This window comes from Triticum dicoccoides, chromosome 4A (genome assembly GCF_002162155.2).
Source record: "Triticum dicoccoides isolate Atlit2015 ecotype Zavitan chromosome 4A, WEW_v2.0, whole genome shotgun sequence".
Lineage (NCBI taxonomy): Eukaryota > Viridiplantae > Streptophyta > Magnoliopsida > Poales > Poaceae > Triticum > Triticum dicoccoides.
This window is the reverse complement of record NC_041386.1, coordinates 692,136,594-692,161,001: the sequence shown is the minus strand read 5'-3', so window position 1 is coordinate 692,161,001 and position 24,408 is coordinate 692,136,594.

Genomic DNA, 24,408 nt, shown 5'->3' with positions numbered 1-24,408 from the left:
TGCAATGCACCTGCTACCTTTCAAAGATGCATGATGGCTATATTCTCTGACTTTTGTGAAAAGATTTGTGAGGTATTCACGGATGACTTCTCCATTTATGGATCCTCTTTTGATGATTGCTTGAGCAACCTTGATCGAGTTTTGCAGAGATGTGAAGACACTAGTGTCCTCTTGAATTGGGAAAAGTGCCACTTTATGGTTAATGAAGGCATTTTCTTGGGGCATAAGATTTCTGAGAGAGGTATTGAAGTTGATAGAGCTAAAGTTGATGCTATTGAAAATATGCCATGTCCCAAGGACATAAAAGGTATAAGAAGTTTCCTTGGTCATGCCGGTTTTTATAAGAGGTTCATTAAGGACTTTTCTAAAATCTCTAGGCCTCTGACTAATTTACTGCAAAAAGATATTCCTTTTGTCTTTGATGATGATCGTGTAGAAGCATTTGAAATACTTAAGAAAGCTTTGATCGCTACACCTATTGCTCAGCCACCTGATTGCAATTTACCCTTTGAAATTATGTGTGATGCTCGTGATTATGCTGTAGGTGTTGTTCTAGGGCAAAGAGTTGATAAGAAATTGAATGTTATCCAGTATGCTAGTAAAACTCTTGATACTTCCCAGAGAAATTATGCTACTACTGAAAAAGAGTTCTTAGCAGTCGTATTTGCTTGTGATAAGTTCAGACCTTATATTGTAGCAGTTGGCCCGAATCTCGGGGACTACACCCAGTGGGTGCGCTGATGCGCCCCCACATGAGATAAGAAGACAAAGACACTCACGCCGGCTCTCCGACAGATAGGCGGCCCTTTGATTTGCCTCCCGGACCTGGGAGTTAAAGGTAGCGGCATGGAGGTTGTGATAATCCTGCAAACAGGACGAAGAAGCAAGAGCAGAAGCTGGAGAGGTCCGAGCTTCAAGCTGAACTGGTGCAAGAAGAATTGGCGGCAATCAAGATGAAGGCGGAAGAATCTGAAGCTGCACACGACACGAAACTTGAGCTGCTGCGCAAGAAGTCTCAAGAACAGGAAGAGAAGTTAGCCCACTTGATGGCTCTCTTTGGAGCTAAGGTAGTTTGATGGCTGTGCTATGAACCTCTTTGTCTTTGAGCTATGGTAGTTGTTGCATTTTGAACCTGTGAACTGAGCTAAGCTGAGAGTTGTTGCATTTTGTTGCATTTTGTTGTTTAAACTAGAGCACCTGTGAACCTGTGAAGTTATGTGATCTTGTGAATCTGTGAAGTTATGTGAAGTTATGGATCCCTTGTGGATCATTTTGTTTATTTTCTGTGAAGTTATGTGGATCACTTGTGCACCTGGGCTTGTGGATCACTTGTGCACCTGGGCCTTTCTGTTTATAGTTATGCAAAATGAGAACTTGGGCTCTAAAAAGGCCAAGGCCCAAACAAGAATTAGACCAAAAAGGCTTGGGCCTAGAAAAAGAAATGACTGTAAGAAAAAAAATTATAAAAGGCTGCATGGCAGAAAATAAAAAGGCCAAGGCCCAAATTTGAACTAGACCAAAACGGCTGTGGCCCAAAACAATAGTGGACTAGAAAAAAATCACCAGAAAAAGGCTCCATTCCCAGAAAATAAAAGGCCAAATTATTGGGCCAGGCCCATACACATAAGCAAAATAAATAGAAAAAAATTAAATGGGCCGAATTATTGGGCTTGGCCCATGTAGACGGCTGAAATGGACCGGGCTGATTCTATTTTACGACCTTTTCATTTGGTCGTAATTCTGCCACGTCAGCTTGCCACGGTGGATCTGACGTGGTGTGGTCGGATTGCTAGTGACCAAAATAATTGGTCGTAAAATCTATAACTATTTTTTGGTCATAAACGTCTACGAACATTCCAGAAGAAAGGTCGCTATAGTTAGTTAACGACGGCCAGCTTTTGACATTATGTTTTTGGTCACAAAAAGGTCACAAATTGAAAACAGTGACCATTTAGTGACCAATATTGGTGGTCACAAGTTGACATATTTCTTGTAGTGATATGGAATCAAACTTACAGAATAATGAAATGGTATTGATACAAAACAGCTAAAACAAAAAAGGTATCGAACGTGTCGCCGCTACCATTGCGGTGCAGGCATGTGTTGCTTGCCCGCCATTGGCCATGTCTATGTGTGCTTTTGACTCTCTCCCACCATATTTAGTTTGCTAGGTTTGTATTTATTTTTTTGAGATATTAGTATGTTTGGTTGAGCCACTTTTTTCTATCTTCGTAAGCAACAAACACCTTTTTGAGAATCAAGTCTACAAACACCTAATTACATTTTTTAGGAACAAACACCTAATTTTTGAGATATTACTTTTTAGTACCTTGTGTTGATGGATCTTGCACTTGATTGAATCATGGTCTTCTTTCTGCTGTTGTTCCATGGAAACCTTGTGGTGCACAAGAAGGTCAAACAGTTGATGAGCTGAAACCGAAATCAATGGTTGCTGCTGCATAAGAGCCTAAAAGCTCAGAAATGGAAAAGACATGTTTGTGTCTTAGAAAAGAAACATGTGATGTGTTTTCCATCAAGATCAAGATGAATGAAATTAAGCAGTGCAAGTAAACACGCACAACTCAAGCAATAGTTATCTGGAAAAAATCACTTGCCCTTGTTGCATCTGAATCCAATACGCATTTAACACTTGGCATCACTAACAAACTAGAAATGAAATCTGACCTTTTACTAGAAATGATACAAGTAGTACAGTAGGCTCTGGTTCTAGCAACAAAACCTATCACTTATGCATCTGTGGGGAGGGCATCGAAATCAAAGGAAACAAGAGGACAAGGGAGACCTTTCATGGTGGTGTCCCTGCATCCATCGAGACGCAGCTGCTGATGGCCTTGAAGATGCAGCCCTGATGTGCCCAATTTCTGCTGCTGCTGCCACCAAGGAACCCTGCTGCTGCACGCATAACACATAAGAAATGAGTTTTGAGATAAAACCTAAAACCTCCTTCCCGTGGCTCGGTCGCCATGCCAGGGTTTGGGGTGTCTCCATCCATGGATGCTGCCTGGTCGGACCTCCCTCCATGGTCGACCTCAACGACGGTAGCAGATCATGTCGACGACAGCGCGCCAATGTCGTCGTGGATCTGCATCACCTTGTCGTTGGATCCCTTCCCACCCTTGGGAGAGAAGGTGCTCGATCTGGGGCAAATTACAAAAAAATAGACTTCCGTGATGATACGTGTTTGTCACAGTAGGTCGCATTTTTTGTCATGCATGTACATCCATGACGATTTTATGACAGAATCAAGATAGTCATACATGTGTTGTCGTAGAAGTGTTCCATGCATGACATTACCAAAATTATCATCACGGAAGTGTCCACTTCCATGACGATAAATCGCGCGTCACAGAAGTGCTTTCGTCAAGGGTGACCGACACATGGCATCCACCGTAACGAAACGCCGTTAAGCTATCGGGTCGGGTTTTGGATCCGATAACCCATTAACAGCCCCGACCAATGGGGATTTTCCATGTGTAAAATCATCATTGGCTGGAGGAAACACGTGTCGGCTCACCGTTGGGACAGATGTCATCCGCTCATTGGACCGAAGGCGCCTATGATACGGCAACACGTGGCACGGCCCAACAGAGGCCCATTCCTGTGAAAAGGCCGACCCGTTTGACTTGGTCAAAAGGTGGCGGGCCGGCCCACGGAAAGCCTGTTAACGGCATGTTCGCATATAGCCCATTTACAGCCCGCTAACCCAGGGCCCGTTACGCCCTATCCGAATTAGGCCTAGTAGCGTCATCTGGGCCGTCCAATATGATTCCAACCCATTTTAACTTCCTGCCCATGTGTGTCCCATGACTTCTTTCAGCCCATATGAGGACCTTTGTAACTCTTGGCCCATTAATGGCCCGTGGTGAAACTGGCCCGTAATGAATAGTGTATCACTTTATACCCATTAACGGCTCGTTATTCCATTGGGCCATTTCTAGCCCAAGTTATCTTTCGGCCTTCTCAGGGCCCATTGATTCTTGGGCTCATTTGCAGCATTCGGTTACATACGGCCCGTTACTGTCATTTTCTGCTTGTGGGCCAAATTCAGCCCGTCGTTACAGTCGGCCCGTTTGCGGACCGTAAATATGTTGTTCCGTTTTCATGTCAAAAAAACCCGTTGGGCTGTTTTCATAGAGTTATGCCTATTAACGGCCCGTTATGGTCCACGAATAGTACGTCCCATGATTGGCAAAATGATGATACGCCCCGTAGAAGGCCCATGGATCCTACGGCCCGTATGAGGCCCATGGATAATACGGCTCGTAGAAGGCCCATGGATCGTACGGCCCGTAGAAGGCCCATGGACCCTACGGCCCGTAGAAGGCCCATGGACCCTAAGGCCCGTATAGAAGGCCGATGGATCCTACGGCCCGTATAGAATGCCAATGGATCCTACGGACGGACAAAGGCCCAAGGATCATACGGCCTACAGAAGGCCCATGGTTACAATAGTCCATGTGTTGCCATGATTATTTTGGCCTAGTTACCAAAAATAGGCTATTGTGTCCATTAGAAAAATATAGAAGAAGAACTGTAGTGACTACAAGCAAACAACTAAACAAGAGAATAAGGAAATAAATAAGCAAGCAATTAACGCTATCCTATTACTGCTATTACACATATTACATCCACTGGGCATCAAAGTTCGCCACCAGTGCAAATATAGGGAACAAAGCAGCACATTACATACACTGGCCATCAAAATTGGCCACCAGTGCAAATAAAGGCGACAGCAAAACAAGAGCATAACTGAAACAACTTCAGAAGAGCTCAAGAAACGTTATCCTGGCTATCCACCATGCTGGCAATAAGCTTAGCAAGCTGATTAGCTTTGTCCTATTTGGCGCTAAAATCCTCCAACGCTTGCTGTTGCACAAGAAACTATGCATCTGAATGCTCCAGGGACTTCCGCAGTCCTTCCGCTTCTTGTCGCAGCACAGCTGATCGATGTCTTTCAGCTTGTAGTTGAGACTCAAGAAACCAAACTGATTCAGACAATGAGTTTGAATAGCTTGTGCAAGCGGTAGTGGCCAGTAACTCGAACACTAAACCAAGACAGGACTTTGGGGTTGTCTCGCTGTCTTCAAGATAGTCTTCCTTAGTTGTTTTATCAGCTTTGTTGGAGACCAACAAGGATGTGTCACTATCCTGAACCTTATCTGCATTACTTCCTTTACCATTGCTTAATAAGGCACTCTTCCCTAATATTCAGTCAGCATTCTAAAAGAAGAAACAAGCAGACACATAACAAGTTTAGCATGTACTAGTATATGAAACTCATTTCGGTGAACCATTTCATTAGTAAGGTGGACAGGATTAAACTACCAAGTCTACTATTGCCAAGTACTAGTACATAATAAAAGTATCAAAGAAACATATATCTATGTCCTATGGTCACTGCATTGTCTTGCCAAATCAAAATAGAGACACGGTTCAAATCATGTCAGTTCAAGACAAAGCAGAAGTGAAAGAATAAAAAGCGTGGGAAACTACAAGGCACAACAAGATTTCAGATGGGTACCACGGGTCTACATGTACAACAACACTATTGGCTCTGTTGTGATGCTAGTAATGTGCATGATATGAAAGTCAACTGTATACACAATTGAAATTGAAATCAACAAGGCTATTGATAAGAGCAAACCTGTTAAAGATACATGCGTGAACATACCTGATGTGCCATTGGAGTTTCGGTTGGATCCTTCAATTTAAAAATAAGTTTATGTGAGTAAATACACTGATACAAGAGCAAAGCAATCATAGTTAAAAAAGGCGCGCCTAAGCGAGCGCTTAAGCGCGCCTAGGCTCTAGGCATTGGCAAAACGCATTGCGCATAACTATGCTTAATCTATGCATAACTGCGCATAAGCATGCGCTTTGGTCAGTAAAGCGCAAGGCGGTGGCAAAACGCACAATTAACGCCTAGCGCTTTTTTGAACTATGATAGCAATGGAATCTTAAATTAGAACAGTTGTTCCTCAGGTTTAGGCACTTGTTCTACATGAACAGAGTACAGTAAGATGCAAGAATATAATACTTAAAAATAGAAAATGAGATCATAGACCTTACCACATTCTTGGTTTGGGACCAGTACAGAACAAGGCGTTCCCAGTCATCATCCAGTAAATGTGTCTCAGGAGAACGTAAGGGAATTTGATGAGTTTCTTTGCCGGTGAAGTATGTTTTCTTCAGGTAATTCCGATACTGCCACCAAGCATTCTTGAAGATAGCAGAGGTATTAGCACAGGTTACCTCATCCTGAGTTTCCAAATCGGTCCTTCTCTATAGAGAAAAATTGGAAAATTTGTTGTATTATAACCATCATGGAGGTAGGATGTATGGGACGAAGCAAAGTAATTTCCATGAATAACATTACTTACACATAACTCCTGGACAAACACCTGCAACTGGCATTTTCCTTCATCTTCAGTATAATATTTCCAAGATGGGAAGATACGCACATACGATTTAACAACATCAAATGCGATAGATTCTAAACTACGACTAGCTGGTTGTGCTTCCTCCATAGGAATAGGCGTACTAACTGGTGGAGTTGGGGTTCGGCGTGATAGTACTGGCCCTTTGGGCATTGGAGCTGCCTTACTAACTGCTCTTGTTTGGGAGCTCTGTGGTGGAGATGGTGCTGTGTCAACAGGAACTGGGTTACTATCGGCTGGGGTTGGGATTAGATTGGGTGAAGCTGGTTCTCTGACCATCGCAGTAGGGGTACAATCTACGAGAGTTTGGGTTATGTGTGGTAGGGCTGGTTCTTGTGCATGTACAACTGGGGTGCTATCTCCACCAAGAGGTAGCACTGTTTTAGTTGAAGACCGTGTTCTTAGTCCGCTAGATACTGGCATCACCCACTCCAATTCAAATGGCTGATAAACAGGAAACATAGTTGAATGTACAGACATTATATGAGAGACAGATGCAATAGATAGTGTGGAAAAAAGAGGGTATGAAATAGTTGACATGTATATTGTTTTACTAAAACGGATAGCATGACATAAATTTACATATATGATGTCTATCTAAACTGGATAGCGTAGCATAACATAATTCAAAGATATGAGGAATAACTAAACAGAATCGCATGCCATAATTCATCTACATGTTATCTAAGTAATCAGGATCACATCATTTAATTCACATATGTGGTTTATATGCTAAACAGAGGGCATTCGATATGATGTCTGAACTAAGAACATGGTGTTGAATATTGTGTATATGATGTCTAAACTATGCAATGCAAGACACCGTATGCATGATATGAGCAGTATAACCGTGCCAAGTTAGAGCATACACCTCAGTGGGGGAATAGGATTGGTCATCTGTCTCTGAATCCATCTCTGAGGAGCTATCGGGACCCAACAAGAGATCTGCTTCGACAGGTAGCACTGTCTGCTCTGAAGGCCTTGTTTTCACTCCAGATTTTTCCATCTCCCACCCAAATGGTTGATTCATAGGAAGAGTAGTTTAATGTACAAACATTGTCAACAAATGGAAATGTAATGATGAAAAGGATGGGCAAGATATCATTCAAATATATGATGCCTGGTTAAACAGGATGGCATTGCACATTTCACATATATTATGGTTGGCTAAAAGACATGAGACTGCATAATTCCCATATATGATATAGAAACTAAACAGGTGGCACTATAGAACATGTCTAAACTAAGCAGATGACATATATGATGTCAAAAGTAGGCACTACAAGGCAACATATGCATGATATGACTAACATCATCATGCCAAGGTAGAGCAAACACCTTGGGGGGTAAATAGGAGTGGTCAGCGGCGTCGGAATCCGCCTCAGAACACATATCTTCCTCTGGATTACAATCTGGAGAGGGGTGGCGAGGGTTTGCCATTGAACCCACCAATGAGCGATGTCTGCATGACATTGTATTGCCGCACAAAACTCTTCTCTTTTTCTCTACATGTTCAGGATGACTGTGTACAATATCTGACATGCATAGAAAAAAATATGGTGAGATTATGTAAGGAGAGCATGCCGAAATTTAGAGTGATGGTAACAACATGTGGATCGACGTTTTTCCGTTGAACCAAAATTGCCCTAATGGATCGACGGGAATGTATAGTAATAAGTGATGCAACAAGTGTACAACCTCTTTGCCGTAGTCGTGTCGACCTCAGCATCATTGGGTTGGTCGCTGAAGCAGTTGAGGCAGAGGTGGCTGTCAGAAGTGTGGAGGAAGATCTAAGGAATCTGTAGATGGCGTCCAGGGCACTGCTCTGTTGTGATGGATCATTCTGTCGTTGGAGCAGCTCCGGTGAGCCGTAAGATGTCAAGGCTGAAGCAGCACAAGACAGACATCGTTAATCTCAAGTGGGATTCTAATAGCAACTCCAATAGATGATGTAAAATGGATGTAAAATTAACATCACCAAAAACCACCTGAATACAACATATGAGGTACAAACTGTTGACTCTGAAATTAACTGTCGAAACTGAAATTTACTGTGGAATCTGAATGCTACTGTCGAAACTGAACGCAATGGTAGTAGAGAGGCACTTGACATGTAGTTTAGGGAGGGCCTGCAGTTCATCTTCAACCTGCACCCCACTGAGCCGCCAGCCACCACCGGCTGAACCGCCGGCCCTATGCCGCCTCGCCGCCCGGAAAAAACTCGCCACCGCCGCCCCGGCCAGCCCTCTAGGCCCCCCGCACCCCCACCCTGAACCCTAAGATAGATTGTGGGGTACCTCTCCGGCGAGCCCCCGTCCCCGCTGCGGGAGGTTCTTCCTTAACTTCGGCGGGCCGCCCAAACCCCTGAAAATCGACTGACCCAAAAGTTGATTCAGTCGACTGAAGTGTGGCTTAATCGGAGTAGAGCAGCAGCACGAGCGAGGGGGAGAGCAGCAACAACAGCTGGGCGAGCGAGCAAGAGCCAGAGCAGCAGCAGCAGATCCGGCTGGTATGGACGCCGCCGTCGAAGGGGCCTCGCACTGGGGGAGTGCCATCGTGGAGATGTCGCCCGCGGCGCCGGCTTCAAGGTGGCCGCTCCATGGGGGTGCGGGATGGAGCACCGTCGGCGCCGGGAGGTCGAGTTAAGGAGAATGTGTGATGTGATGAGTGTACAACCTCTATGGTGGCGCCGAGTAGGCCTTGGCTTCGTCCGAGGAGTCGGTGAGGATGATGCGGTTCCGGTGGAGTAGGTTAAGGCGACGCTGTGGGGATGGAGCAGCCACGATAGACGAGGCGATCGCCGGAGAATCTCCTTGGAGGTGGAGGACGAGGCGGCTGAACCGGCGGGACGGCTTGAGGGACGACGGATCCTCATCCGGGGAGGTGGACGAGGGACATCAAGCTGTTGCGGTGGACGACGTCGTCGAGGAAGAGGCTCCGGCTGGGCAAACGTGACGTGGCGGACGGAGGAGGGTGGGGTTTTGCAGCTGGAGCGGAGAGCTTATGGCGGCCTGGGATTTCGACTGGCAAAAAGGGGGCGATGAGAGGGGGTGAAGCATGACTTAGGGACGCGCTTGTCCAAAATGTAGGGTGTGTTACAAAAGTACCCCCCCACCAATTTGAACTAGCGGCCCTTTCGGCTCAGGGTTTGAAGGGGGATTTCGCATGTCGGTATTTGGCAGCTGGAGGGAGTTTTCGTGCGCGTTGTAATTTCGGGATAGCAAGGCACGGGTTGTGAAGGCACGGGTTGTGATGGCACGGGTTGTGAAGGCGCCAGTTTTGAGAGCGCGATATCTGAATTTTCGGGATATAACAAGACGCGTGTTAAATTTTAGGGACAAGCCTAACGTGTAGTAATACTGTACTTGTACGTACCAAATCAATTCGCACTTCCCTCAACCAAAAAGAAAATGAAAAAAATAAAACTATTCACACCACACAAAGAGAGAGTCTTGCCCCGTTTTACTATACAAATGCTATTCAAAGCTACTCCCTCCTTCCGTCTATATAGGGCCTAATGTGTTTTTCGATGCTAACTTTGACCAAATATTAGAGCAATGATATATGACATGCAACTTACACAAAGCACACCATTGAATTCGTCTGTAAAAGGTTATTTCAATGATATAATTTTCACATTGTGCATGTCATGTATTATTAATCTTGTCAATAGTCAAAGGAGGTCTTAAAAAACTCATTACGCCCTATATAGATGGAAGGAGGGAGTATGAATCCATGTTATGTCCGATTAAATTTTTTCGATTGCTGTATAATGCATGTAACCTACTCATACCAACATTTTAGTGCATTCCAAATGTCTATACTACCGCTGCAATTTGAACTAAATTTTAATTCGTTTCTCTATTTCAATAATAATCTACAATCATGATTGTTGCCAACTTCAACCATCATAGTTTCCTTGCTATCCGCCAGATATAAATCGGACGGCCTATAATGCAGGATGGAAGGCACACCATCATCAACAACTCCATTTTTTTATAAGAGTAGAGATAAAATATATTAAATGTAGTATAACATGTTCATAACCACACCATGTGTATCACCGTTATATATATTCACACATGCGTCGGTTTAAAACACTATGATAAATTCTTCAAATATCCGAATTCGCTTTTTATAATGAAGTATATATGATCTCTGTTCGTCTTTTAGGCCCACACAACCCTCTTATCTTTGTAGCTAGCGCTAACTTTCTCTTGTGCATGCACACGCCCGCATCCCACTCACCCTCCCTCATCATTCTCTAGCTCCATCGTGCAAGTTCATCTTTTCACTTTAGGTCATTCACCCATGGTGTGTGTAGGCCCCCCAGCTCGTTCTTTACAGCACAAATCGATCGATATGCCTCTCTAGCCAGGTGTGCCTAGCACAAACACAAGCTTCCCCTCTTCTCTTGTCACCGTCCATGCCTCACTCCCACCACTCTTTTCATCGTTCTCGTACTCGCACACTCCTCCCCCCTCGATTTAGTATGCCTCTCGTACCACCTCCTACATGCATCCCTCTCTCTCTATCCTTCTCCTCGTGCCTCATTTGCTTCTAACACACACATGCATGTATACCGATCGATCTCCCAACATATACCTAGATCGACTTTAACTACCCCCCCCATCGATCGACGTACCTCACAAGTTATGTCTCTCCTTTCTCTAACAAAGGGCGATTGATCTTCCTATGTAGTTATGTCTGCTTACCACAGCCACATCGTCCCCCCTCATCATTCATGCATGCCTCCTGACCCGTCTCTCACACGCACGTGCACAGACAACAAGCAGCCATCTCCTCTCTTATTGATATTGCGGGCGTGCCCTCCGTTTGTCTAGCAAGCCTATGCCACCATTTGTTAGAAGTACCTCCACTACCACCCCCTCCAACACTCTAGCTCTGTCTCTCTCCCAACCTTATTCCTCTCCTGCACATATGCATGGATGCCGATCAATCTCCCTTAATACATGAGGCAGATCGATCTCCTTAATACATGAGGTAGGCCTCTCTCCTCCTCCACACATATACCAGCCATTATACCTCTATAGTTAATTGGGCCTCCCTCTTCCCCCACCACACACCGATAGTCGAGCGCTGCAGGTAGGTATCCATGACACAGAGACAGACTGCACATGTCCCCTGTCACATTCCAGTAGGCCAGCCACTCTATATCTTTGACATGGGCACACACAAATTCGATGGCACTCTTTATCGATCGCGTGCACACACACACACATCATCCCTCTCTTCGATTCTATGGACACCTCAAGCCGATGATACCTCCACTCTCTTCTCGTGGATCGCCCCCTCTATATATATGTTATATCCAGGACTCTATTTCACACACATTGCATATGTTACATTTTTTGATTGACCCCCCCCCCCAAAAAAAACTCTTAAGAACCCACACACTATATCTCTCTAGGTTTGTATCTCTCTCACACAATCCCATGTAGGTGGTGTACGTATACAACAAGAGAATAGGTGCACCGTGCATGTACTCACGCTTCGTGCCCAGCCACACCAGCACGGGTACAAGGTGGAGCTCATTTCTTTATGAAATGGCAGCCCACGTGCTAATTTGAACACCTGTAGCGGTTGTTTACCTAGGGAGGTCATGTACCACGCGTGCACGAAACAAAGTTCGACTTGACACATTGCCGCGTTATTTTTAAATAAAGTTATAGCGCTCAATGGCATGTACACAGAATATAAAACGATTTTTATGGAGAAAAAGGTAGCCTGCTCACTATATACAATGGAGCTTGCCTGCCTGGTTTGTCGTTCTTTAGAGTATCTCACACAAGGTTGCGGTGGCCCCTCTCTCTCTCTTACCGTTGGTCACTGATCTGGAAGCATCCCGTCCGCCGGGGGAAAGGGAGTGCGTGGCCTCTCTCTCAAACACTGTTGGTCACTGATCCGGCCGCATCCCGTCCGCCGGGGGAAAGGGAGGAAGTGCATCGTTTCCCCGTTCGACGGTGCCGAGGCAACACGTCCCGATCTGCGGTACACGCCGTTCTCTCTGACCAAGCTCCGGTGCGGCAGGGCCTACGCCACCTGCTCGCAGATTCTGCCCGCCGCCGCTCACCTAGTTACATCCGGACGACCTCCAGGTATCCCCTCCAGCCTTGCTCCATTGCCCGTCTTCCCACGTCGCTGCATGTGGATCTTCCATAGTTCTTTGCCCAAAACATAGCTCGTCCGGCGTACTTTCCATATTGCAGTCTCGTCCTCACACCATTTTAGACAAACACAACCGTGTTGTTATCTTCCCTTAGGACAAGGAATATGCTTCTTTTTTGTCGTCGCATGTGTCATCAACTGTTATTGGCCAGTAATTGTTTCCTTTCTACCTCTTTTTTGCAAACAGGGCTATCCATTTCACCTCATTGCTATTGCAACCTTTTGGTGAACTGCACAAATCACTTTTTTCTTAAGAGTGTTTTGTGCAGTTGTACTAAAATGTCACATGGGCAATGTCTCTACCTTTCAGTGCGACTGCACAAAGGGAGATTGGTTTTGCTCTATCCTCCTCATCCAACTTCGAGCCTAATCTTCTCCAACTAGTTAGTCTTAAGAGAGACTGCAGAGGTGACCGGCTTCTATTTGTGTGTTTATTGTTTCATCAGCTGTCCTCTGTTATCGTAATCACACTTAATATCTTTGGAACAGGGATGCTCAGCTCTATTTTAGTGGAACTGCACAAAATGATCGGAATGTTGCATGCTCCAGACATCTATTTTTTCCCCAACATGCCTTGTTCATTTAGACGGAGCTGGGGGATGTTGCTGCCAATGAAAGCATGGATCAATTTTAATTTAACACCTTCTCACAACTCTGTCTTCAATTGTGATGTAATTATTAGCTCCGATCTGCTAATAATTGACATGCATTAGCAAGGAAGTTAGTTTTTTATTGTTTCCGAAAGAGCATCGATGGCAAGACATGTGAAACAAAAGCTGAAAGCTCACACCATTGTACAATTTCATGTCGCTGGAAAATTATTTGTATAGTATGTCAATTATGTAAACAAATGATGGAAGCTTGATAGCATTGCCAGAATCCTCTTCATCATCCGGGTCCATGTGCCATGCACAAAATTATAATCCTTCGTTCCTAAATATTTGTCTTTTTACAAATTTCAAATGGGCATATTTTAGAGTGTAGATTCACTCATTTTGCTTCGTATGTGTACTCCCTCCGTTCCTAAATATTATATTCGTCTTTCTAGAGATTTCAACAAGTGGCTACATACGGAGCAAAATGAGTGAATCTACACTCTAAAATATGTCTATATACATCCGTATGTGCCAGTCCATTTGAAATCTCTAAAAAGACAAATATTTGAGTAGTCACTCGTTGAAATCTCTAGAAAGACAAATACTCCGGAGTATATTTAAGAACCAAGGGGGTAGTGCACAACCGCATGGGACACTCAGACCGGTCGTTGCGCCGCATTAATAGTGAGTAATGAGAAGTCAAATCATAAGCCCCACCTTTCCCACTGTAAGTTGCTCTGAAGAAGCAACCATCAATACGCTCTTCTTTGAACCCGCTCATACTACTCCATCCGTCGCTGCTTATACAGCGCGCTTCAGAAAAAAGGCAAAAAATCCGTGGGACCAAGGCAACAAGCGATCGGCCTGAAAAATAGCATTGGTAGTTATAGCACGGCGTCTATTACTAGAGGGAATAATGCGTACACACATGCATGTAGTGCTTCCACCTCGGGTACACACATGCATGCACTTACTCCACTCCGTAGTAGTACAGTACATGGAGAGAAAATTGTGGAGTTGATTGCGGTTACCACGCCCTAATTAATTGAGAATTAAAGCAAACACATCTAAAGTCTCTCTGGTGGTGGAAATGCATTGAGAGAAATGCATCATAATGAAGCGCGCCCTGTAAACTATGACGGAGGGAGGAGGAGTATGAAGGTGCAAAACCAAGTACGCATATGGCCAGTCGGTCAACCCATCTCCTCTTGGCATATCACTCACATGTGGGACAGGAGTGTGAGCAAACCGATCTCAATTGACGGCAAAGAGCCAACCCGCCGTTCCTCGGGAGAGACGAGGAGCGAGAACACACAGACGGGCTCGCATGGAGGCCAAGATATATTCGAGCATGGTTGGTTGATCGATATCATTCATTACATGTTGGGTTGTGATGACCCACAAGTATAGGGGATCGCAACAGCTTTCAAGGGTAGAGTATTCAACCCAAATTTATTGATTCAACACAAGGGGAGCCAAAGAATATTCTCAAGTATTAGCAGCTGAGTTGTCAATTCAACCACACTTGGAAACTTAGTATGTGCAGCAAAGTGTTTAGTAGCAAAGTAATATGATAGTAGTGGTAACGGTAACAAAAGTAAAGACAATAAAAGTAATTTTTGGGTATTTTGTAGTGTTTATAATAGTAGCAATGGAAAAGTAAATAAGCGTAAACCAGTATATGGAAAACTCGTAGGCACCGGATCAGCGATGGATAATTATGCCGTATGTGGTTCATCATGTAGCAGTCAGAACATAGGGTGACACAGAACTAGCTCCAGTTCATCAATGTAATGTAGGCATGTATTGTGTATATAGTTATACGTGCTTATGGAAAAGAACTTGCATGACATCTTTTGTCCTACCCTCCCGTGGCAGCGGGGTCCTATTGGAAACTAAGGGATATTAAGGCCTCCTTTTAATAGAGAACCGAAACAAAGCATTAGCACATAGTGAATACATGAACTCCTCAAACTATGGTCATCACCGGAGTGGTCCCGATTATTGTCACTTCGGGGTTGCCGGACCATAACACATAATAGGTGACTATAGAATTGCAAGATAGGATCTAGAACACACGTATATTCATGAAAACATAATAGGTTCAGATCTGAAATCATGGCACTCGGGCCCTAGTGACAAGCATTAAGAATAGCAAAGTCATAGCAACATCAATCTCAGAACATAGTGGATACTAGGGATCAAACCCTAACAAAACTAACTCGATTACATGATAAATCTCATCCAACCCATCACCGTCCAGCAAGCCTACGATGCAATTACTCATGCACGGCGGTGAGCATCATGAAATTGGTGATGGAGGATGGTTGATGATGACGATGGCGACAAATCCCCCTCTCCGGAGCCCCGAACGGACTCCGGATCAGCCCTCCCGAGAGAGATTAGGGCTTGGCGGCGGCTCCATATCGTAAAACGTGATGATTTCTTCTCTCTGATTTTTTTCTCCCCGAAAGACAATATATGGAGTTGGAGTTGGCGTCGGAGGGCCACCAGGGGGCCCACGAGGTAGGGCGGCGCGCCCAGGGGGGCGCCCCCCATCCTCGTGAGCAGGGTGTGGGCCCCCTGGTCTTCATCTTTTGCAAGGATTTTTCTTTAATTTTTCTAAGGTGTTCCGTGGAGTTTCAGGACATTCCGAGAATTTTTATTTTCTGCACCAAAAACAACACCATGGCAGTTTTGGTGAAAACAGCGTCAGTCCGGGTTAGTTCCATTCAAATCATACAAGTTAGAGTCCATAACAAGGGCAAAAGTGTTTGGAAAAGTAGATACAATGGAGATGTATCAACTCCCCCAGGCTTAAACCCTTGCTTGTCCTTAAGCAATTCAGTTGACAAACTGAAAGAGAAAAAGAAAAACTTTTACAAACTCTGTTTGCTCTTGTTGTTGTAAACATGAAAAGCCAGCATTCAAGTCTCAGCAATTATCATGAACTAACCATACTCACAATGATATGTAGGTCTCACAATTACTCATATCAATAGCATAATCAGCTAGCGAGCCATAATAGCAAAACTCGGATGACAACACTTTCTCAAAATAATCATAACATGATGTAACAAAATGGTATCTCACTAGCCCTTTCTGAGACTGCAAAACATAAATGCAGAGCACCTTTAAAGATTAAGGACTGACTAAACATTGTAATTCATGGTAAAAGAGATCCAGTCAAGTCATACCCAATATAAACTAATAATAATGAATGCAAACGACAGTGTGCTCTCTAGCAGGTGCTTTTTAATAAGAAGGGTGATGACTCAACATAAAAAGTAAATAGATAGGCCCTTCACAGAGGGAAGCAGGGATTTGTAGAGGTGCCAGAGCTCGGTTTTGAAAATAAAGATAAATTATATTTTGAGCGGCATACTTTCATTGTCAACATAACAACTAAGAGACGACGATATCTTCCATGCTAAACAGATTATAGGCGGTTCCCAAACAGAATGGTAAAGTTTAAACTCCCCTTCCTCCACAAGCATCAATCCATGGCTTGCTCGAAACAACGAGTGCCTCCAACATTCAACGGGTCCCAAGAGGAGTTTTGTTTGCAGTTATTTTGATTTAGTTTGCACGAAGCATGGGACTGGGCATCCTGGATACCAGCCATTTTCTTGTGAATGAGGAGCGGAGTCCACTCCTCTTGAGAATAACCCGCCTAACATGGAAGATAAGGGCAGCTCTAGTTGACGTATGAGCTATTCGAGTATGCAAAACAGAATGTTTATTTGAAGGTTTAGAGTTTGGCACATACAAATTTACTTGGAACGGCAGGTAAATACTGCATATAGGTAGGTATAGTGGACTCATATGGAATAACTTTGGGGTTTAAGGAATTTGGATGCACAAGCAGTATTCCCGCTTAGTACAGGTGAAGGCTAGCAAAAGACTGGGAAGCGACCAACTGAGAGAGCGACAACAGTCGTAAACATTCATTAAAATTAATTCACACCAAGTACAAGCATGACTAGGATATAATCCACCATGAACATAAATATCATGAAGGCTATGTTGATTTGATTCAACTACATGCGTGAACATGTGCAAAGTCGAGTCACTCAATGCATTTAAAGGAGGATACCACCCCATCATACCATATCACAATCATTCTAATGGCATGTTGGCACGCAAGGTAAACCATTATAACTCATAGCTAATCAAGCATGGAACAAGCAACTATAATCTCTAAATGTCATTGCAAATATGTTTATTTCATAATAGCTGAATCAAGAACGATGAATCATCATATTTACAAAAACAAGAGAGGTCGAGTTCATACCAGCTTTTCTCTTCCCAATAATTCCATCATATATCATCATCATTGCCTTTCATTTGCACGACCGAACGGTGTGTATAATAATAAGAGTGCCCGTGCATTGGACTAAGCTGGAATCTGCAAGCATTCAACTCAAGAGAGAAGACAAATAATATGGGCTCTAAGTTTAAATAAACAATCATGCATATAAGAGCCACTAAGAATTTTCAATATGGTGTTCTCGAGCCCCAAAGAAAGGAAAAGAAATAAAAACTATTTACACGGGAAAGCTCCCAACAAGTAAAAGAAGAACGGGAAATATTTTTGGGTTTTCTTTTTAATTCTACTACAAGCATGGAAAGTAAACAAACTAATTTTTTTGGTTTTTTTCTTAAGGTTTATCAAACACACAAGAAGAAAGTAGGAAAAAGAAATTTAAACTAGCATGGATAATACAATGAAAGAGTATGAGCACCGACGTCTAGCAATGAGTGTGTGTGAACATAAATGTAATGTCGGTGGGAAATACATACTCCCCCAAGCTTAGGCTTTTGGCCTAGGTTGGTCTATTGCCAGGGATGGCCTGGCGGATATCCGTAGGTGAAGCTGGGGTCGTACTGTAACGAAGAAGACTCTGACTACCACTGGCTGGCAGCCTCCTCTGGATCCCAAGAATAAACTGATAGTCGTGGAGGCTCATCTTGTGGCTCCGGGGCTGGTGTAGGATTCCGATAGGCTTGAACAGCCGACCATGGAACGATGTGAGGTTCTGCAAATAAGTTAAACAAAGAAGGAGCAGGCATGGTAATAGTCTTAGGGTGATGTTTATCAAAGTATAATTTATATTTGAGCTCCCCATCGTGACTCTTAACAAGGAAATCATGTGCTATCATACTCTTGTAATCTAAATAAGTGCGGGGCAGCGCTGTTTCTTCTTCCTCCTCATGCCTAATAGGTATTTCAAAGTGTTCAGCTAGGCGTGAAGCATAAATGCCTCCAAAGATGGGGCCCTTAGTGCGGTTCAAACTTAACCGTCTAGCAACAATTCCACCCATACTAACAGAGTTATTGCGGTATAAACCATGGAGCAAAATAATAATATCAAGAATACTAAGGTTCCCAAAGTTCACGCGTCCAATCAAGCAACGACTAGCAAATAGGGCAAAGTAGCGTAAAACAGGATAATGGATGCTAGTGATCCTTGCATCAAAAACCTTCCTGGTTTCTCCCACCGTGATGGTGTTAACAAAAGCTTCTAATTCATTATGGTGAGGTTCATACAAGGTGCCCTCAAAGGGTATTCTGCAAACCTCGCAGAATTCTGCTAATGTCATCCTTTTAACAACGTCATATAAATGAAACTCTACTGTTGGAGGTGTTTTCTTAGGGAAAAGGTAGAAGTTTTGCACAAAAGTATTTGTGAGTAAGAGATACTGATGACGTTGGTCGTGGAGGAAGTTGGTGAGGCCAACATTCTCAATCAATAAATAGAAATCTTTATAAATTCCAGCTTTCCTCAAGAAGTCGTCGGAGGGCCATTCACAAGGCCGGACCTCCGCGGTGCGCGGTAAATTAAATTTGGGTTTCTCCTCTTCTTCCTTTTGTTTTTCCTTAGAGCTTCGGCTCGACGAGCCCCTCAGAAGTCTCTTCATTATTTCTGAAACAATCTAAAAATTTTAGTAACTTCAAATAAAAGTGAACCAACTTCAATAAAATTGATAGCAACAACTCCCACAAGTGCCTAGGGCCTATGTAAAGCATTGGAACTACTTGGAACCATATAAATTTGACATGCAAGCTCAAGAACATGGTCACCTATGCAACACAAATTTGCAAAGAATAAAGCACTAGAACAAAAACTAATTGGACCAATGGAGGAGTCACATACCAAGGAACAATCTCCCCAAACAGTTTTGCGAGGGGTGCTTTGAGCAAGGAGATCGAAAATCACAGCAACGGGGACTGGAACTCGTGCTTGAGTTGGTTTTTCGTGTTTGTGTGAGGCAGAGGAAGAAGATGGGTGCAGGAATAAGTGGAGGAGGGCCACCGTGGGCCCTCGTGGTCAGGTGGCAGCTCCCCCTGTGGTAATTTTTGCACAGTAAATTCTCAAATATTCCCGAAAAAATCGTATTAAATTGGCGTGGCATTCTGAGGACTTCTATTTTCGGGATATTTTTATATTGCACGGATAAGTCAGGAGACAGACAGAAACATATTATTTTACTTTATTTCTACTAAGTAACAGAAAATATGAAGAGGGTATAGAAAGTTGTGCTTCTAGTTTCATCCATCTCGTGATCATCAAAAGGAATCCACTAACAAGGTTGATCAAGTCTTGTTAACAAACTCATTCCGAATAATCCCAGAACCAGAGAAATTTCGAATAACACTAAGTTACCTCAACAGGGATATGAAAATCCCCAACAATAAGAATATCATACTTTTTCTTGACAGTAGGGAGAGGAAATTCGAAACCTCCAAATATAATCGATGGAACTTTTCCAATAGAGTTGATACTATAAACTTGAGGTTGTTTCCTTGGGAAATGTACCGTGTGCTCATTGCCATTAACATGAAAAGTGACATTGCCTTTGGTGCAATCAATAACAGCCCCTGCAGTATTAAGGAAAGGTCTTCCAAGAATAATAGACATACTATCATCGTCGGGAATATCAAGAATAACAAAGTCCGTTAAAATAGTAACGTTTGCAACCACAACAGGCACATCCTCACAAATACGGACAGGTATAGCAGTTGATTTATCAGCCATTTGCGAAGATATTTTAGTAGGTGTCCACTTATTATAGTCAAGTCTACTATATAAAGAGAGAGGCATAACACTAACACCGGCTCCAAGATCACATAAAGCGGTTTTAACATAACTTATTTTAATGGAGCAGGGTATAGTAGGCACTCCGGGATCTCCAAGTTTCTTTGGTATTCCACCCTTAAAAGTATAATTAGCAAGCATGGTGGAAATTTCAGCTTCAGGTATCTTTATTTTATTAGTAATAATATCTTTCATATACTTAGCATAAGGATTTGTTTTGAGCACATCAGTTAATCGCATACGCAAAAAGATGGGCCTAATCATTTCAGCAAAGCGCTCAAAATCCTCATCATCCTTTTTCTTGGATGGTTTCAGAGGAAAAGGCATGGGTTTCTGAACCCGTGGTTCCCTTTCTTTACCATGTTTGCTAGCAACAAAATCTCTTTTATCATAACATTGATTCTTTGATTGTGGGTTATCAAGATCAACAGCAGGTTCAACTTCTATATCATTATTATTACTAGGTTGAGCATCGACATGAACATTATCATTAGCATTATCGCTAGGTTCTTGTTCATCACCTGATTGAGTTTCAGCATCAGAAATAGAGATATCATTTGGATTCTCAGGTGACTCAGCGATAGGTTCACTAGAAGTTTGCAAAGTCCTATCGTTTTTCTTTTTCTTCCTCTTGGAAGAGCTAGGTACATCGATATTGTTTCTCTGAGAATCTTGCTCGATTCTCTTAGGGTGGCCTTCAGGATACAAAGGTTCCTGAGTCATTCTACCAGTTCTGGTAGCCACTCTAACAGCATAATCATTTTTCTTACTATTCATTTCATCAAGCACTTCTCTCTGAGCTTTAAGTACTTGTTCTACTTGAGTGGTAACCATAGAAGCATGCTTACTAACAAGTTTAAGTTCACCTCTAATATCAGCCATATAATCACCCAAGCGTTTAATCGTAAAGGTATTCTATTTTAATTGTCTACCAAAATAAGCATTAAAGTCGTCTTGCTTAAACATAAAGTCATCAAACTCATCCAAGCACTGACTAGCAATTTTAGTAGGAGGGCCTTCAGCTTTATCATATCTATAGAGAGAGTTTACCTTTACTACCTGTGTCGGGATATCGGGAGGTTCTTCATTAAATAAGTAATTGATATCATATACTTCTTCAACAGGCGGTAAATTAAGACCATGTATTTCTTCAATAGGAGGTAAATTCTTAACATCTTCAGCTTTAATACCTTTTCTTTGCTTCTTGCATATCTTCGGGGCTGAGAAATAGAACACCTCTCTTCTTTGGAGTTGGTTTAGGAATAGGCTCAGCAAATTGGCTCAGGAACTGGTTCAGGAGGTCGCTCGGGAGGTGCCCAATTATTTTCATTTGCCAACATATTATTCAAAAGAATTTCAGCGTCATCTGGTGTTCTTTCCCTGAAAAGAGAACCAGCACAACTATCCAGGTAATCTCTGGAAGCATCAGTTAGTCCATTATAAAAGAAATCAAATATTTCAGGTTTCTTAAGAGGATGATCGGGCAAAGCATTAAGTAACTTGAGAAGCCTCCCCCAAGCTTGTGGGAGACTCTCTTCTTCAATTTGCACAAAATTGTATATTTCCCTCAAAGAAGCTTGTTTCTTATGAGCGGGGAAATATTTAGCAGAGAAGTAATAAATCATATCCTGGGGACTTTGCACACAACCAGGATCAAGAGAGTTATACCATATCTTAGCGTCACCGGTGACTTTGCTTAATTTTGGTGGAACTGCACAAAAGGAGATCGAGATTTGTTTCCAGTCTTCGTGGCGAGTTGTTTCAAATCTTGGTCTCATCCACATGATGTGCAGTGTGCTTTGAGATGTTGTGCTACTTGTTTTGGTTCTATTTTAAATAAATGTTGAATTGAAGCTATTGTATTGCTGTCTTTTCCCATTAAGTAGTGAACAAAAATGGGACCAACCCAGACATGATGCTTGTTGCTTTGTTACAACAAATTCAGCATCACCCCTTTATAAGCCAGTAATTGATGCCACTCTCAGAATTAACTACTGAATCTTATTTCAAAACTGCAACACTTGTTAGGGATTGGCGGGATTACCATTTTTGTGGCCGCATGTTTCATCCTCCTTTATTAGCCAGTAATTGATTCCTTTTTTGCCTCTGTTTTAAAAAAGGGATATCTATTCAACTTGTTTCTATTGCGACATTTTGCTTCGCTACGCCAAACACTTTGCTTGATTTTAGTGCAACTGCACAAAACAAGATTGGATTTCCCATTCGTGTTGGCAGATTCGTATTTTATCTTGTCCGTCTCATGAAAGGTCAGTACAGGCCTTCATTCACATGATTGTGTAGTGTGCTTTGAGATGTTGTGCTACTTGTATTGGTACTGTTTTAAATAAATGTTGAATTGAAGCTATTGTATTGCTGTCTTTTCCCATTAAGTAGTGAACAAAAATGGGACCAACCCAGACATGATGCTTGTTGCTTTGTTACAACAAACTCTGCATTACCCCCTTTATAAGTAGATGGAAGCACATACTGTTGTTGCGCCCACTCTCCCCTGGAACTGTTTATGCTTTTCATTAATCTAATGTCGCTGGTAAAATTAAGCAATGCCACTCTCAAAATTAATTAACTACTGAATCTTAGTTCAAAACTGGAACACTTGTTAGGAATGGTACTATCCTGCTTTGTAGTTCTTTCTACATGTTTAACCAAGGTATTGTTAAGATAATGTCTCTATTAAAATGAATCAGTTGCATTGTTTTAGGAATGGTACTTTTCTGCTTTGTCGTTCTTTATACATGTTGAAACAAGGCATTGTTAAGATAATGTCTCAGTCAATATGAATGAATCACACTGATGGAGAATTGCTACTCTCCTGCTTTGTTTCCCATTAAGATAAAGTAGATCAGTAGATGCTTTTCTTCTGAGAGTACAAGTCATCAACCGTTATTTCTCAGTAATTGTTTCCCTTATACCTATTGTTGCTTACAGGGATATCAAAATTAAAGCTCGGTTTTATTCCAACTTCGATTTTAGTTGAACTGCACAAAAGGAGCCAATGTGTCCAAGGCAAACTGCTGCATTACTGGGTCCAGTTGGTCGTTCCACTTTGCAGAAAGAAGCAGTCACTGTTTGCGCTACATTACAGAAGGAATGACCAAGAAGCTTTACAGAGTATTGTTAGACACCGGTGACATGACTAGTCTGCAGAGAGCATTGGCAATTTAACAACACGTGGAGTGCCCTGGGCAAAAAGTGCCCAAACAAGTACAAGAAGCTACGACAGGACTCCACGATCATAGGCATTACATATTTTGAATGGGAAAATCTTGTCAAAGTTTAATCATTGATGTTAGCAAGAAGACGTTAGTTTAATATATTGGAATTGGAAAACCTTGTCAAAATTTGCTCATTGATGTTAGCCAGAAGACATGCATTTGATATTTTTGAGTGGGACGCCCTTGCTGTGAGCAGCGTCGAGTGTTTTTTCCTATTCCTGTGTTCAATTTAGAAGTAAATACTTACTCTGCTGAGATATTCCTGTGTTAAGAGTTTGCTCTGAATATTGTCTATGTAATGCCAAGTCTTGTGTTTGATTGCAAAGTTGAGCTTGGAATGTTGTGGCATGCGGCATCACGAGCTGTTCACCGTACCTCCTGAGAATAATGCTTAGTATTGTTTTGCATGTCGATCTAATGCCAGTGATTTTCTTGTTAAGAAGATCATCCTCTTCTGTTGTTTCCGTGCTTAAGAAGTTCATCGTCTGATGTTTCATTCATAGCCTATACGACAAGTCGGGTAGGTTAGACATGAAACCATATGATCTTCCGACCAACTCATGATATTAGGCCGTGATTGGATCGTCGTTTTCCAACCAAAACCGCTTGTAAAACTAACGCTTGTAAATTAAAGCAGATGGTCTCGGGCGAAGGCGCTTGGTTGGTCGATTTCGACTAGTAAAATATCGGAAGTACTTCACACACGATAAAAACGTTGAACGACACTCGGATGATTGCTAATCCAGCCGTTAGCTGCTGTTTCAGCCTTGCCCATGGATGGCATGATACACACATCGTGCATGTATCGTCTGGTAATGTTGTCCATATAGCA